Source organism: Pyrus communis, chromosome 7, assembly GCF_041283825.1.
Source record: "Pyrus communis isolate YQ-2024b chromosome 7, ASM4128382v1, whole genome shotgun sequence".
Lineage (NCBI taxonomy): Eukaryota > Viridiplantae > Streptophyta > Magnoliopsida > Rosales > Rosaceae > Pyrus > Pyrus communis.
The window spans coordinates 7153090-7171109 of NC_142571.1; the positions used below are offsets into that span (position 1 = coordinate 7153090).

At 37.3% G+C, this 18020-nt stretch overlaps 1 long non-coding RNA gene across 4 annotated transcripts in view; it reads right to left on the reverse strand.

The window, feature by feature from the left end:
- Positions 1 to 8370, reverse strand: part of LOC148695584 (uncharacterized) — a 95207-nt gene extending 86837 nt beyond the window's left edge. For 2 of the 4 annotated variants that reach the window (XR_015964745.1, XR_015964744.1), the window contains exons 1-3: positions 7975 to 8370; positions 7574 to 7900; positions 5983 to 7374 (exon numbers count right to left, since the gene is read on the reverse strand). This is a non-coding gene — a long non-coding RNA (uncharacterized LOC148695584). Of the gene's footprint in view, positions 1 to 4071; positions 4844 to 5982; positions 7375 to 7573; positions 7901 to 7974 lie in introns of those variants that run through there. The other 2 variants (XR_015964747.1, XR_015964746.1) reach the window with 2 other exon arrangements.
- Between the last annotated feature and the right edge of the window lie 9650 nt (positions 8371 to 18020).

The following is an 18020-nucleotide window of genomic DNA, read 5'->3' on the forward strand; positions in this document are numbered from 1 at the left end:
TTTTACTTTTCCCTGGTACTATTCACTATACCTTTATTTGTCCTTTTTCATTAAAACTAAAATATTTTTAGACTTTTCGTTAGTTTTCATTTTTGTGAATGTGGTCCAAACAAATACATCATTGCTTACGAAGAGGCCAATGAGGATCAAAATCAGACGACTGAAAAGTGTAAAACTTGATGAGAGTTTTTGGGTTTGTATTTTTGTGTTGTATTCTTCTGTCAAGTACAAGTATAAGCATATCTAGGTACACGAAATCCCCAATTTACAAAGCTATAATAAATAGGGAAGTTGACTCACGCAGAACAACATGCTGGATGGTGGATCCACACCTAAGACTATCGTAATCATTGACGCATGGTTGAATTGCCCAACACTAACAGAACTATTGAAAGTGAACGTTGGCAAAAGACTTGGAGTATGTGTCAGTTGACATGACGGTCAGCAAAGGTTTCCAAGAGTTGGAGCAATAGTGCATACTCTTTCACACAAACATAGCCCTCTATATTTGGTCACGCCAACCTAATCCGTATGTATATTTTAGTGTACACAAAATATGGACCGGTGCATCACGTGTCATAATATAAATATTGGAATACTTCAAAAAAAAACCTTCTTCCTGCTTCTATTATGACATGTAATGTACTAACTTGTGTTATAAGTACATGGAAAAATCTCTCTTCTAAGGACTGTCAAATGTACATGGAAAAATCTCTCTTCTAAGGATTGTCAAATTTTATTGCCAATAGATGATGGCAAAGAGGCACTGTTATAAATCGTGTTCGATTCCCCATTTAAAGTAGTGGTGAAATTAGATTGTTGATTTGAATTCATGCTTTGAACATGTAATCAAGACTTATACAACTAATTAATTTGCAAAGTAGGCCAGTAATACTTGACCTATGAGAAGCTATATCAAATCATGATGTAAAACCCAAGAAATTAAATGAAATCATCATTTTCAGATGAACTAGTTTGGCTAAAATGCATCTGTTTTCAGCTTTCAACTTGCTTTTTGGAATATACATAGCACTGGCCTACAAGTACTTTAGCTAGTGTTGGAAAATTTCTTCTGCATAATTTAGTCCAGTCAATTATTGATGGTCTCTCAGTGTTGGAAAATGGATGCATAGATGGGGAAAGAGATCCTCTCCGGATCTCTGTCCACCAAACTTAGTGAACTGGACCCTTAAAATTTGATCCAACGGCTAAAGTTATTATAACTTTTAAAGGGGCTCCTGTTTTTAACTGTTTGATCAAATTTCAAGGGCCCGATCACTGGATTTGATGGGAGAGATTCGGACCCATAGAGAGCTTTCCATTGCCAATTATTACAAGCCTACCAAATTGCTTACTCAGAAGTCCTACGGGACTTGGCATCAGTCAAGCACTAGTTTGTGTATCCAATATCTGTTATTTTCCAACACTAATGATGAGTTTAAATATACGAAGAAATAGCACTTAAAGTAGTATATAATGATTTTTTTTTTTTTAAAGTGCAAGTAACAACTTTGGAATTTCTTTCAACTCACTCAATCAATGGTTCGAGATTACTCATTTCATCACTGAAAGCCTTTGGTAAAATCTCATTATAGACTTTGTGTAGGTCAACTGTCAAGTATCGATCGTCTACCATTGTTGCAAAATACTTAAGTCGCCGGTGTGAGAACACTTATGGTTTGTAACTCGGTATTTATATGTGCCTTTATGGGTGTGCCCTTTGATCATAGAGTACAATATGGTGTTTTGTGCTCAAAGAGGTAAGCACAAATAAAAAAAAATTGTGCCTCTATTCTGAAAAAGTTATCAGATGACTTTCCCCATCCATATTAGCCCAATTTTTGTTATTGTGCCCAATAGGTTATATTTTGAAAATGAAAATGTCAAAATTTGAAATAAATCAGAAAATTTCATAAAATCAAGATGGAACACACAACAAAATCCAATGTCTCAGCTGTAAGAAGGATCAAGTAGTAGAAATGGAAACATCACAATTCAGCAAAAAGATGTTCGCATGTTCCATAGACACAAACAAATTGTGCGCTACTGTCTATTTATAGACACTAAAAGTTTTTGTGCCTATATTTTGTCATACAATTGTCAGACCAATAATTATATATATATGCACTACTTGGCATGGCTTCGTGCCCAATAATGTGTTTGTGTCCATTTCTTTTTACACTGAGTACAATACATTGTATCCTTTATTGAATGGACACTGTTCCACCATATTAGTGTTCTCAAAGACACAAACTCTTCATTTGTGTACACCAAATCCCATATTTTTCGTAGTGTTTCAGCAACTTTGGTAGGAACCTCACCAACCCAAAGTCACCTACATGTGGAATCATATCCTCATTGAGAAGAATATTGCTAGGTTTGAGGTTGCAATGAACTATTGGCGTCTCACAATGACGATGGAGATAATCCAATGCCATAGCAACATCAAAAACAATATTCAAACTCTGAGAAATTGTTAAGCTCCTTGGCCTCTCATTTGTCTCACCAATTGTATGAATTGGATATAGCCATTCCTCCAAGCTCCCGTTAGCCATGAACTCGTAAATTAAGGCCTTGAAGTTGTGACCGCGATAATCAAAACCAGAACATGCTGAGACTATCTTGACAAGATTACGGTGTCCAATATTTCGGAAAGCCTCGCACTCATAAATAAAACTTTTGTAAGCCCTGCTAAATGAACATGGTTGAGTACCTTGATCGCAATTGTAGTTTAACCTTGCTCAAGTATTCCCTTATAAACGGACCCAAAACTGCCCGTACCGACCAAGTTGGTTGAGGAGAATCCATTTGTTGCTCTTAGAAGACTTTGGTATGATACATCTGGGGAAGTTTGTCTAAATAACTTTAAGTGCGATCTTTTTTATCCCTCCGTGAGCAATAAAGGTACAAAAAGGTTATTGCAAAAATAACTCCAAAAATCCCACAAATGAGGGAGAGAACCAATTTCATGGTTAAGCTCAATCCTTCCCTTTTTTGGATGCTGGAGAGTTGCACTTTGGCAAATGAAACTCAGATATGCCCCCAGAAAGCTTGCTATTTCCTTCAACTGATGTCGCCATTGCATTCTTGAACACTCCCTTGATCGGCAACATGCCCTCAAAATTGTTATAAGATAGATTCAGAGATTCCAAAAAATTCAAACGTTCTAAGAATTCTGGAATTGCTCCTGACAAGTTGTCAGAAAGATAGAATTCTGTAAGAACTCTTAGTGAACTCAAAGTTGATGGAATCGTCCCATGGAAGAAATTTCCATGCATGTCTAGGTACTCTAATTTTATACAACTAACTACACTTGCTGGAATTTCACTGAATAACATGTTTTCAAAGATATCTATATACTCAAGATTTATTAAAATTCCTACGTCCTCTGGTAGGGAGCCGAGAAAATGATCTTTAGGTAAACTAAATATATACAAGTTCAACAGATCAATGATTTCTTGCGATATGATACCACTAAAATTGTTCTCACCAAGATATAAAAGCCTCAAATTCTGACACACTATTAAACTTGGCAGGATATTGCCTGGAAGTTGTTGCCTTCTAAGCTTAACTCATTTAATTGACTTAAATTTCCGAAAGAGGATGTAAGATTGCCAAAGAGAGAGAGTTCCTACTCACATTTAATAGATATAACTTGTGAACCTTTCCTACACCCGGGGGAATGTGATCTGATAATTGGTTCTCAGCATCCCCAAAACCTCCAGGCTAGCCAAATTTACAATCTCATTCGGGAAACTTATATTTTATTTTGTGCAAAATGGAAATCATTTATTTATTTTTATTTTTTTATTTCTGAACGGATATAAATCATTTTTAGAAATTAGATGTCGAAAAACACAGAATTAACAATTTGACGAGTAACATGATGATACTAGAAATCAAGTAAACATAACAAAAGGCATGAATTATTCATGGAAATTGTGAAATCAGAAGAAATTTGTACATGTTACTTGAGTGTTTTGTAGTCATTGGAGTAGCGATAAACTACATCAAACCAACTATCCATAGCACTTACAATAAGTATATTGAAACTGTTTTGATCAGTCAAAATTTTAAAAAATTAGTCAAAATTACCAATTATGATTAAGTTTACGGGACTCCATGGAATTCATGTTTAATTGCGGGAGTAGATGCATCCATTTCATTCAAATCAAGAAATACAACGCAATCAAATAACAAAATACCTGAATTCGAAGATAAAGCCAGGGAATATAGAAAACTTCAAGTCTTGAAGAAATGGGAGCATAGCCTTGCTTTTTGCAACAAAACAATCCCTTTTTTCAGAAAATTACAGGAAGACAAATAAAATTCGAAACAAATTACTTCAATTGAATAGGGAATCTGCAAATTGCTACCACTCAATAATTTTGCAGAAGCGGCAATTATGTTTCATTTCCCTGCAATAACAAGAAGTACAATTCTGTAACCGTTCTCCCCACTAACCTAAAAGGCTAAACCCACTTCTTCAATTCCTTCTTATTTGTCAATCATAAACCAAGGGAACCTTATGACATTTAAACCTTAATTATCAATGTACCAAGTATATCGGAAATACATAAATAACGAAATTCCACTAACGAACTAAACAAATGGTCCTTCAATACATCCTTACAGAATCACAACTTACCTTCCAAATTGGACACAATGCAATAAGCAAGAATTGCAATGTTCTGAGACTTTTTCGGATCAAGCACACACCTAATTCAGAAAATTTCCCATAAAATTTGACAAAATGCAATAAACAATAATTAAATATCACTACTTACCTTCCAAAGGTGCTTCATCAATGGTAACATTAGGCCCCCTCAACAAATTCCAAATTCTGCACACCAAATCAATCAGATCCAACAAGTAATAATATAATAAAAAGGCATACAGAGATCCAAAATGTTGAAATTACAATAAAAAATCAAATCATGCTTTAAAGAAATGCAACATATTCATGAAAAACTTGAAATTTTGAGAACAATTCTCTTCATTCATTAGAATCTAAGTAAAGAGATTGAAGCCAAAATTTGAAACAAAAACCATAATCGAATTAACTAAATTACATCACTTGAAAAGGATAATAACTAAGAAATAAAATGGATTGAGAAGCAAAGTGATGGGGTAGCGTTTGGAGGGTGAGGCTGCAGAGCAACTGATCTTACCCACTCTGCTTTCATCGACCGCTAAACAGAGAAAAAGGAGACAAAAATTAAAAATAAAAAAAATTCTCGTATAAATAAATTTGTAGAAGTGGGAAAATTGGCGGTGATTACAATTTGTAAAAGAAGTAACTAATCCTACCCACTCTGCTTCATCGATGGATAGCTCACTTGGTTTGCTAAAAATATTGTATAAATAAATATTGGGATGTGGTGGGGGCTCGGGCCGGGATGTAACATTCCCCTTTTTACAGGAAGAACTTGTCTGCAAACAGGTGGTGACTGATGATAGAAGCATACCATGGTAAATACATTGAGAAAAATAGTTTAACCAAAATTTTCTTGCAAAGTAGTATTAGTATACCAACCACTGTCATCTCGGCCTTTTTTTGGACCCAATAAACAATTATTATTTTATATTTCTGGACGGATGAAAATCATTTTTAGAAACTGGATGTGGAAAAACACAGAATTCACAATTTTACAAGTAACATGATGATACTAGAAATCAAGTAAACATAACAAAAGGCATGAAATATTCATGGAAATTGTGAAATCAAAAGAAATTTGTACATGTTACTTGAGTGTTTTGTAGTCATTGGAGTAGCGATAAACCACATCAAACCAATTATCCATAGCACTTACAATAAGTATATTGAAATTGTTCTGATCAGTCAGAACTTTAAAAAATTAATCAAAATTACCAATTATGATTAAGTTTACGGGACTCCATGAAATTCATGTTTAATTGCAGGACTAGATGCATCAATTTCATTCAAATCCAGAAATACAATGCAATCAAATAACAAAATACCTGAATTCGAAGATAAAGCCGGGGAATATAGAAATCTTCAAGTCTTGAAAAGATGGGAGCATAGCCCTGCTTTTTGCAACAAAACAATCCTTTTTCAGAAAATTACAGGAAGACAAATAAAATTTCAAAAAAATTACTTCAATTGAATAGGGAATCAGCAAATTGCTACGACTCGATAATTTTGCAAAAGGTACAATTCTGTTTTATTTCCCTGCAATAATAACAAGTACAATTCTGTAACAGTTCTCCACAATAACCTAAACCCACTTCTTCAATTCCTTCTTATTTGTCAATCCTAAACCAAGGGAACCTTATGACATTTAAACCTTAATTATCAAAGTATATCGGAAATACATAAAACAACAAAATTCCACTAACGAACTAAACAAATGGCCCTTCAATACATCCTTACAGAATCACAACTTACCTTCCAAATTGGACACAATGCAATAAGCAAGAATTGCAAAGTTCTGAGACTTTTTCGGATCAAGCACACACCTAATTCAGAATTTTTCCCATAATATTGGACAAAATGCAATAAGCAATAATTAAATATCACTACTTTCCTTCCAAAAGCGCAGACTTCATCAATGGTAACATTAGGCTCCCTCAACAAATTCCAAATTCTACACACCAAATCAATCAGATCCAACAAGCAATAATATAATAAAAAGGCATACAGAGATCCAAAATGTTGAAATTACAATTAAAAAAATCAAATCATGCTTTAAAGAAATGCAACATATTCATGAAAAACTTGAAATTTTGAGAACGATTCTCTTCATTCATTAGAATCAAAGTAAAGAGATTGAAGCCAAAATTTGAAACAAAGACCATAATTTAATTAACTAAATTATATCACCTGAAAAGGATAATCACTAAGAAATAAAACGGATTGAGAAGGACAATCATGACCTACCCCCAACTGCTCCGAGAAGAATTACGTCGATTGCTTAGCTGACAAAAGAGTCTCATCAGGTAATGGCACTCCAGTCAAATCTAAGCCAGCTCCACCAATAGGTACTTCTTCATACTTAAAATCAATCTCTAGTTTATGTAAACATATTCAGTTATACAAATATCCAAATGTTATATAATTACTAATTTCCCAACAAAATTTCTCGATCATACAACACACAGAGCAGCTCAAATTGTTAAACATTAACCCAAAGAAAATATGGGAAAATTAAAAGACTTTTCCTTTTAATTTTCCCACCGTTTCTCAGGCACCTGAAATAAAATTCAGAAAACGGAAGCAGAATTAAAAGAAACCATCGATGGAGGGGGCGAGGTTGAGGACAATGCCATCGCCGAGAAGCAAAGTGATGGGGTAGCGTTTGGAGGGTGAGGCTGCAGAGCAACTGATCTTACCCACTCTGCTTTCATCGACCGCTAAACAGAGAAAAAGGAGACAAAAATATAAAAAAAAATAAAAATAATTCTCGTATAAATAAATTTGTAAAAGTGGGAAAATTGGCGGTGATTACAATTTGTAAAAGAAGCAACTAATCCTACCCACTCTGCTTCATCGATGGATAGATCACTTGGTTTGCTAAAAATGTTGTATAAATAAATTTGAAACCCCTCATACCTTAAATTGGAATTTCGAAACTGAAAGACGAAGGCAAGACGACGACACGGTACGGTTTGCCGGCATTCGTACGAAAACAGCTCGCCGGAATTAGAAGACCTAGAACCTAGCCGCTTAGCACTTGAAATCGATTTGTTGGGTTCGAATTTTAAGTGTGGGAATTCGCTTTGCTGGTTTGAGGGTTTTAGGTTTCGAATATTTTTCTGTTAATTGCGAGCAACAGAGCTAAATGGGACGATGTTTTGCCAGATGAGGCGAAGAGGCGGAGGGGAAGATTCACTCACTCCAATCCTCCAAGAACCCATAATTTTTTCAATCCTTGGAACCCTAGAAAAATCACCAGAAGATTAATTTCTTTGGTAAAGAATTTTTAAAAATCTAAAGTAGGATAAATTGCTTACCTTCCGTATAGAGGGTTATGGAAAATGCGAGGATGGAGTGGTGGTACGTCGCGGTTCTCGCGTGTTACATCGAATTTGGAGTTGGCGGTGGTTTTGTTTGATTGAAGAATCTCATTGAAAGATGAGGAAGGCTATCGAAAATGGAGAACTGGAGCAGGAAGGCAGAGGTGCAGGAGATTGGGATGAGTCGATTCGTTCGATGGTGTGAAAACAGTTGATGTCGAATTCCATAAACCACCGAGAAAAGCATGAACGACAGCTCACAACACAGATACACATGTTAACATGGGAAATTTCGTAATTTTACCGTGCATATGGAAAACCAAAGAGCAACTTGAACAATAATATGGGCGCAATTCCGTCTTTACACCGTGCTTAGGAACATTAAACCTGTTGCTGCTGCAATATTTCTATTTTGCAAATATTTGAGAAGAAGTTAATTCGTGTTAGTGTCGTGCCACTTTTACTTAAAAGTTGAAAAGAGTTTGAGTGGTAAAGCGTAGAGATAAAATTGTCTACTAGTTGATGAGTTTTGTAAGTCTCTTAGGTTGTGTTTGTTGTACCGGACTATCTCGGACTGAACTAATTTTAGGGACTAAGTTTGACTGGTTTAGATTAGATTAAGTGGTTAGTGAACTGTTTGTTGCAGTGTCGGATTAAAAAATAAAATAATTAATATATTATAATATTATAATATTTAATATATGTCTAATAATATTAAATTATGAGTTCAGGCTTTTCCTTCTATACACTCTTCTACAGTTCTACGTCTCTCTAGAGAATACTTTCTTCCTCTTTGGTTTCATCGCCATTATTTCCTTTCCTCCCATCTTTTTTCCTTCAAAATGCTTCAAAGTTCAATTCCATTTTTTTTTGCAAAACACTTCAAAACCATTTTCCTGCAAAATCATCTCCAAAACTACTCTCTCCTCCCTCTCTATCTCTCCATCTCTTTTTATCCCCAAAGCTACTCTCTCCCCTTCTCTATCCATTTTTCTCCGAAATTTTTTGGGAAAAAGAAAAATTATCTGGGAGATTTCTAGGAAGTTTCGGGAATAAGGAAGATTTTTTCTATTGAGATTGTTATTGTTATTGTGTTGCTTTTTCTTTTCGAATTTTGGTGGCTGGATTTTGAGATTTAGGTTGTGGGTGGGATTGACTTTCAGATCCGGGCATGGGTGGGCAAACAGAGTTGCCCAGAAGCATGCTTGCAGACTTGCAATGCAAACATCGTATGTAGTTCTGGAAACGGGACTAGCAATCCCATGGTTTTTGAGGGGGTTCACTATGACCGGCTAATCCCATGGTTAGTCAAAACGAGTGAAGGTTAGTGTCATTAACGTTAGTCTCAGTGGGTAACAAATAGGGGACCGAACTAACACTTAGTCCAGTCCAATCCAATGAGAGTTAGTGAGGGCAAACAAACGCACCCTTATGTTTATCCTGACTTAGTACACTCCATTTGTTTATTTAAATGCATATATCTAGGATATTTTCATAAGATGTCGATGTGTAATTAAAGTTAAATAAAATTAAATGTATAATCTAAGGATTTATACGACAAATTTCTCATATAGGAATTAAAGTTATACATATGTAATTCTAAGGATTTATCTATATGAGCTATTAGTCACTTGAACATATACCAGATTCAGTCAGCATGTATAATCTTAAAAGTATTATTCCTAATTTCTTAATTGTTGAAAAATAAGGCCTTGTTTGGTCTCTAGGATTGGAATGGAATGGTTAAACTACTGTATTCATGGTATATTAAAGATAGAGGTGAATGCTTTTTCATATTGAGGGGATTAGAAGGGGGATAAGACATGATGGAAAATAACCCCTTCTAATCCTTACCATTTTGGCAAATTGGAATGGAAAATAATCCATCTCCTACCTTCAAGTAACCCACAAATTTTTCATTTCTTTCGTCAACATTCCTTGAATATAGTGGGTTGTCCATTTCAATCCAATCTTAGAGACCAAATGAGGCCACAATTTTTTCATTTCTTTCCTAAACATACCTTGGATATAGGTCATATATATCAACATGCTTCAAATGTCTTAATTTACAACTTTCTTATGTTTACCACTTTTAAATATAGGTTACATGGCTTGATAACATTGCACATATGCACTGCACCGAACATAGATAAAAGTAGAAAGTTTCATGTCTGCACATGTGCTCCCTAAGCTGTTTTAGTGAAAAATTGCATGTCTGTACCTTTATTTCCTTCATTTATCTTCCTGTTTAAATTATGAGCCATGTATTAAATTTTCTCAACCTTTAAGATGTTTGCGGCTTCCTTACCATGATATTACACTTGGGGCTGCATGGCCTGAACTGTTCGTTGATTCTGCGCAAAGGCTGCCTTTTCTTATGGAAAAAGCCAAGGCAAAATGAGACACGAAAAGACATCATGATATATAAAGAAAAGGGTTGGTTTTGGCGGCCATCTTATGATGTGCGTCTTAAAAAACCCCATTCTTCAGTATCTAAAATTTTTGGTAATTTTACACTTTATTCATAATTTTTGGATAACTTGTATTATCTCATTACATTTTTGTTGGAAGTTTCATACCAATACTCAGGTGCAATATTGTATAACTTTTAGCTTATACATTTGCCTGTTTTTATACATGTATACATGTTTTGGTACCTCTTAGTGTCACTTATATTGTATGTGTAGTTTTCTACTTTAGTATTAAACCCAGTACATGTAATGAGTATGTCACCTCCTTTCATCTGTTCCGTGGTTGTAGATGTGCCTGCAGTAAAAGAAACATCATAAATAATAGTAATAAAATATAATTCTAGAGACTAAAGTTCTAATGGAACGATTCAATATTTTTGTTTTGTGTTTATGAGTCCAGGTCTGTTGCCGACCGTATGCAATCTCTTAGAGCACTTTCAGGGTTGGCTTTTGCTGGGGAACAGGCGAGCAAACAGGGCACGAAAGCTCAGCCTATTGACTCCAGTGTGTGGGAGCCCGAGGGACAGCGTAGGGCTCGAGCACCAGGCCTGTCACGAATTGCCAGCTCGCGAGCCCGAAGGCTATCTAACGCAAGGCTGACATCAGCCAGGCGTCAAACCCTTTTCTTATTTTTTTCTGTCAGGCGCGTGCACTGCACCCGTGTGTGGGGGCACGTCACCTGACATGTTTTCAACGGATGGGGCCCGCGGCGCAGTTTCAAATTGTTACCGTTGGGAAGCCACGTGGCTTCTCATGGTTCGTTGGATCTCAACGGCAAGAAAATGTGGACCGTCAGATTTGCAATGGTAAAAAAACATAAAAAAATCTTATTTAATATCAACCGTTGGATCTGAGATCAATGGTTGATATTATTCTCCTTTATAAATATAAAAAAAAAAGTTTTAAAATTCAGAAATGTTACCGTTGTGCCACATGGCACAATCTGGAGTGTTGGAATTCAATTTTTTTAAAATCCAACGGCAGAGATTAATTAGTTGAATAAAAAAATTTAAAAAATTGTAAAAAATGAATAAAAATCCGAAAAAAATTAAAAATTTTTTTTTTTTTTTTTAACTTTTCTATAAATACCTTTTCATTATCATCTACCTTACACCACAGCTTCTATCTTACAGAATGGCTGGGCTAGCATATTTGACCCACAGCTTGGATGACTCCACGGGAATGTGAGGCTTTGCCCATTCTTGCTTTGTCATCTCTCCTTTTACGCTCCTCATCCTATTCTCTCTCATTTTGGGCCACCTGGAGATTGAATATTCCTTCTGATTGGTTAAACAATTCTTCCTCTTACTGATCGATTTCCCACATCATCCTTGAAGAAGAAGACATTGTAAAAATGAATCAGAAACTATGAATAATGATAGAGATATTGTTGACCGGTGCTTAGTAGTTTTGGGATTGGTCAAGTATGGTACAAACAGTGCTCCCCTAACTTCCCAAGTGAGGGAAGCTCCTCGATTGGGGACTTGCAAGATCGAAGCCATTGAGTAATCACGAAACTTCCAAGTACCGAAGTGTGGTGTCGCCTTCACGTGCCTTCTCTGTCCTGTAAGTAGATGTGGCATCTTCTCTTGGAAGTACTTTTCCTTCATCCAAGAGTGGTATCCTTAGTTGGCGTTGACGCACAAGGTAATGTATCATTTTCATTTGAAGCTTACTTGTAGTTTCGGGTTTGGTCAAGTGCGATACAAACCATATAGTAGGAGTCCCAGAAGTCTCTAAGCGAGGAGATCTGCTGAAGGAGGTGACAGACAAGGTAAGCAATCAGGGTTCCAAGCAATCAGTCTCAGATCGGTAGGTTGATCTTGGGTTCCGGCTGATTGTACTCATTCTCCATGTCTCTCATTCAACAACAAAGATAAAGAGAAGAAACTGGGAGAAGAGATGGTATGAGGTACTCTTGTTTTTGGAGAAGACGGACGAATCGGCATGTGCTTTGTTGTACTTGACTTTCCATAGGTGTATTCTTGAACTAGGCTGGAGGGTTTTCTGGTTTCCTCCAAATGAGCGAGCCAACTCCAGAATTTGAGAGTCAAAACAAGTCCGTCAAACCCGGAGTATGTTCGAACCTGATGATATGAGATACTTTTGCTGTTTGACAAAGTAGTAGATGTGGTATGGCAAAGCTTTGTTCTTCGACAACGGTGTTAGCAAAAGGTTGTTGAGGCTTCTCGATCTCTTCAATTAGAGCAATGATGCCGAGCTTGGGTTTTTTATTTTGTTGAAGTTTGCATGTTGAAACTTCATGGGTGGATCTTGTAGGTTGAAGTAGTGCTCCCTTAATTTCTTGAGTGAGGAAAACTTCTCGGTTGGGGACTTGAAAAATCCAAGGCACTGAGTAGTCGCGAAATTTCTGAGTACCAAGATGTAGTGGTATATGGTAAGAGTCCCCCAAGTCTTCGGTCGAGGGAAGTGTCTTGCTAGTAAGCAATTTTCCAAACAAAACTTCACCATTTTCTTTTCTAAGTGGTTGCCCAAAACTCCTCCTTCATATATATTTGGTATGAAAGTTGTTAGGCCCAAAGAAATGAAGGCCTAGGCTCATTTCTTTCTTTCTTTCTTTCCTTTTTTTTTTTTTTTTTTGTATTTTTGTATTTTTTTTTTTTTTTGAATTTTCGATTTTTTTTTTTTTTGGTTGAAGCTTTGATGTTGAAGTTTTGGTGTTGAAGCTTTTGTGTTGAAACTTTGGTGTTGAACCTTTTGTGTTGAAGTTTTGTAGGTGAAACTTTTGTATTGAAGCTTTGTAGGTGAAGCTTTTGTATTGAAGCCTTGTAGGTGAAGCTCTTGTATTGAAGCTTTGTAGGTGAAGCTTTTGTGTTGAAGCTTTGTTGGGCACCATAAATTGATTTTGCTTCACACTATCTTGATCAAGATTGTGTAAAGCTTTTGAGAATTGTAGTTGCTCTCCATTGATGAAGCTTTGTTTGATGTTGAAGCTTTGTTTGATGTTAAAGCTTTGTAGTTGAGAGTTGAACCTTTGTAGGTGAAGTTTTGGTGTTGAAGCTTTGTTTGATGTTAAAGCTTTGTAGTTGAGAGTTGAACCTTTGTAGATGAAGTTTTTGTGTTGAAACTTTGTAGTTGAGAGTTGAACCTTTGTAGTTGAAGCTTTGGTGTTGAGAGTTGAACCTTGTTAGATGAAACTTTTGTATTGAAGCTTTGTAGGTGAAGCTTTTATATTGAAGCTTTATAAGTGAAGCTTTTGTATTGAAGCTTTGTAGGTGAAGCTCTTGTGTTGAAACTTTGTAGGTGAAGCTTTTGTGTTGAAGCTTTGTTGGGCACCATAAATTGATTTTGCTTCACACTATCTTGATCAAGAATGTGTGAAGCTTTTGAGAATTGTAGTTGCTCTCCATTGATGAAGCTTTGTTTGATGTTGAAGCTTTGTAGGTGAAGCTTTTGTGTTAGTCACCATAAATTGGTTTTGCTTCACATTATCTTGATCAAGAGTGTGTGAGGCTTTTGGCATTTGTTGTTGTCTTTCATTTGTTGAAGCTTTTGTTGGCACTATAAATTGAGTGTGTGAGGCTTTTGACATTTGTTGTTGCCCTTCACTTGTTGAAGCTTTTGTTGGCACCATAAATTGATTTTGCTTCACACTATCTTGATTAAGAGTGTGTGAAGCTTTTGAGAATTGTTGTTGTCTTCCATTGATGAAGTTGTTGCGTTCCATAAATTGATTTTGCTTCACACTATTTTGATCAAGAGTGTGTGAAGCTTTTGAGAATTGTTGTTGATTTTGCTTCACACTATCTTGATCAAGAGTGTGTCAAGCTTTTGAGAATTGTTGTTGTCTTCCATTGATGAAGTTGTTGCGTTCCATAAATTGATTTTGCTTCACACTATCTTGATCAAGAGTGTGTGAGGCTTTTGACATTTGTTGTTGCCCTCCATTTGTTGAAGCTTTTGTGTTGAAACTTTGTGAGTGAAGCTTTGAGGTTGAAGCTTTGTTGGGCACCATGAATTGATTTTGCTTCACACTATCTTAATCAAGAGTGTATGAGGCTTTTGACATTTGTTGTTGCACTCCATTTGTTAAAGCTCTTGTGGTGAAGCTTTGTAGGTGAAGTTTTGAGGTTAAAACTTTGTTGGGCACCATGAATTGATTTTGCTTCACACTATCTTGATCAAGAGTGTGTGAAACTTTTGAGAATTGTAGTTACCCTCAATTTGTTGAAGTTGTTGAATTTCCCAATTTCCTCTTCTTTTTTTTTTTCTTTTTTTTTTTTGGGGTGGGGGGGGGGATGGAAAATTAGAAATTTGAAAATGTGGGAGAGACAACATATACAAATTTTGTGGAAGAGAGACAACATATACAAATTTTGCTTCCACACTGTTGAGCAAGAGATTGTGATGCAAGCCACACCTTGTAGTAGTCGAAGGTTTGGATGAACCATATAAATTGAATTTGCTTCGAACAATCTTGATCAAGAGTGTGTGAAGCTTTCTATGAGCTGTAGTGTTTGCATTATTACAGAGGAGAAATGTCTGAAGCAGATGTAAGAGGGCTGAAGAGCTTGATCTTCGTATACTATGCACTGAACCCGTTGTTAGCTTGCAATAAGACTTTGTTGGTGACTATAACTCTTGTTAGGCATAAGTGCTCTCCTAGTTGAGTTGTAAAGCTTGAGGGTTTTTGATTACTTATGAAAACTAGGAGTTCACATGTACAAGTTGTACCATTCGTCTTCTGGTTGGTAGAATGAATGGTGAGTTGCTTTCATCACGTGGTTAATGGTACGAATGTGAGTTCCTTTATCACCTTTCATCATATTTTATCACCTGTTTGGTGGCACGAAAATGAGTTCCTTCTTCACCTGGTTGGTGGCATGAGTGGCAAGTTGCCAAATGATGTTAGAATACGGGTTGTACATTTCATCACCTGGTTGGTGGCACGAAGATGAGTTCTTTCTTCACTTGGTTGGTGGCATGAGTGGCAAGTTGCCAAATGATATTAGAGTATGGGTTGTACATTTCATCACCTGGTTAGTGGCATGAAGGAGAGTACGAGTTGTACATTTCGTCACCTGTTTGGTGGCATGAAAATAAGTTTCTTCTTTACCTGGTTGGTGGCATGAGTGGCAAGTTGCCAAATGATATTAGAGTACAGGTTGTACATTTTATCGCCCGGTTGGTGGCATGAAGGAGAGTACATGTTGTACATTTCATCGCCTCGTTGGTGGCATGAAGATGAGTTTTTTCTTCACATTTCATCACTTGGTTGGTGAGAATAAGGGCGATGTGTCGAGGCACATTGTAGCAAGTGTTGAATGACACAAAGTATGTTGAACCCTTTCGAAGCACAGTTGGCTTATGTATGGATGTGTTGGAATGTATGATGTTTATGTTGATTGACATGAGTGATGCTCATGAATGTTTTGCTATCCATGAATCCATGCTTTCGATAGATGAACCATGTTGGTTATAACACTTAGTATCACATACTTTGTGTCAAAGTACGCATGTTGAAGCTCTGAGTTGGAGTATGGGGGTAGGTCAGCGTAGACCAAGTGTTCTAGTGCTAGGAATGCAAAAGACTCAGAAGAAGTTGTCTTAATTCCCTCTTCTTTAAATATTTGCCGAATGACTTGTGTGACAAAAGATCTCAAGTGGTTGAGAGTCAAAACATTTGTAATGTGTATGCCTTCTTATAATAACATTTCCTTCAGTACCCAGTCCTCCACTTTGAAAAAGTGAGGCTTGGCCCCACAGTCATAATAGTCAACGGTACGTTCACCCCTGGTTGTCTTGATACGAACTTTTATCCTTCTTGTTGTAATAGGCTTGATGAGAGTAAAAATTTTTCCTCTTACCAAGAGACAAATACGTTTGGTGACTTAGCGAGTAGCTAAATAAGGCAGGAGATGATGCAATGGGTGTGTGAATGGCCAAGATCTCCTCACTTGGTAGAACTTGACTTCCACTTCCCACTTGTTGATAGGGGTTAACCATATGGGGGTTCCCTTGGTATGTCCTTGCTTTGGCAGAGGCGTGGTTGTAAGCTTGTGCCATCACCCCAAAGTAAGTCTTCCAAGTGTTAGCATTGATCATATACTTGAAGAAACAATCACGTAGGCTTGCCGTGAAGGCTTTGAAGGCGGTCTTGTCATCTACCTCAGCGCAGCGAGAATACTTATGGCTGAAACGACCGGCATACTTTCGTAGTGGCTCGTCCGGCTTCTGGCGAATAGTGTACAAGTCATCTGCGGAATGCAAGCAATCTATCTGGAAGATGTATTGAGAGATAAACAGTTTCCTCAGTTCCTCAAATGAGTTTACTATCTCAGATGGAAGACGGCAATACCAATTCAGATCTCCGTCAGAGAAGGTAGAGGGGAAGAGAAGACATCATTCTTCGTCGGTGTGCATTCGATATGCCATGGTGGACTCAAAGAGGTTAAAGTGTTCAATCGGGTCCTCCCTTCCAATGTAGAGCTGTAAGCCAAGCTTCTGCTTTGTCTTTGCTTGGGGGGGTGTCGAGGATCCTCCTTGTAAGAGTTTCATGCCTAGGTTGGTTCCATTCAGGTATTTTTGCCTAACGTTCGGCCTTCAACTTGTTTACTTCCTCAAGGAGTTGTAGGACAAAGGGGTCCTGAGTGGAGTCAGGTACTGCTGGATCCTTCTTCCGTAAGTCTCCATCTCTTCTTGGAAGTAGGAAAGCTTGATCAAGGGCATGAGATTTTTCTTTGGACTCACCGTACTGACTTCCAGAGCGAGCCTGTCGAAACGCCCCCAAGTTCCCCGTACCTTCATATTCCTCTAGGACATGTCGTTCATTACCTAGATTGGTAGTTGGCTTGGGGCATAGGAGATGACTGAATCTTTCGGAAACCCTTGGGTCATTGACCTTCGAGCTTATGTGGATGGGGTTCTCTCGACGTTGCCTCAGGAAGTCCTGACAGTCGCAATAAACGGCTTTTGATCATTCTACTCCTTCTGCAATAAGGTGCCTTCCTTCACTTCTCCTACTTTGGGTCGAAACAGCTGGGTCGAGAGAGGTCTTATGTTGATCAACACCTTGATGAGTAACTCGCTCCCCATTAGGGATATCCATGTTGAAGGCAGGTGATCTCTCGTGTTGGGGGGCACCCAGGTGGTGGTTAACTTCTTCAGGGACGATGAGTTCGTGTGTTCGAGTATGCCTAGCTTCATGGAGCATCCCGAAGAGCTTCTCATACTGCTCCTGGATGATCTCATTCTTTATCGCTATCTTGTTGTTCTGAGCCTCTAGCTCATCGACTTTAGCCTGAAGAGCAAACTTCTTTCATTGCTTCGCACTAAGTGCGAGAGGGATGTCATTTTGCGTGCTGTGGCTCCCTTCACTCCCCATGTTGGAGAATGGTGTCTGGTCGAAAGAAAGTGTACGAATGGTGGAAACCAGCTTGACAAAGCTGGAAAGAGTGGGAATAAGTGCAATTCCCACAGACGGCACCAAATGTTGATGCACAAAATTGGCGAGGACTTTGGTACAACATAAAGTGTCAAGTTTGTGACCTTCGCTAGGTTGCTCTGGTCATTAGTGTGGATAGGTATGTAAATGAATAGAGATAGGGAAGC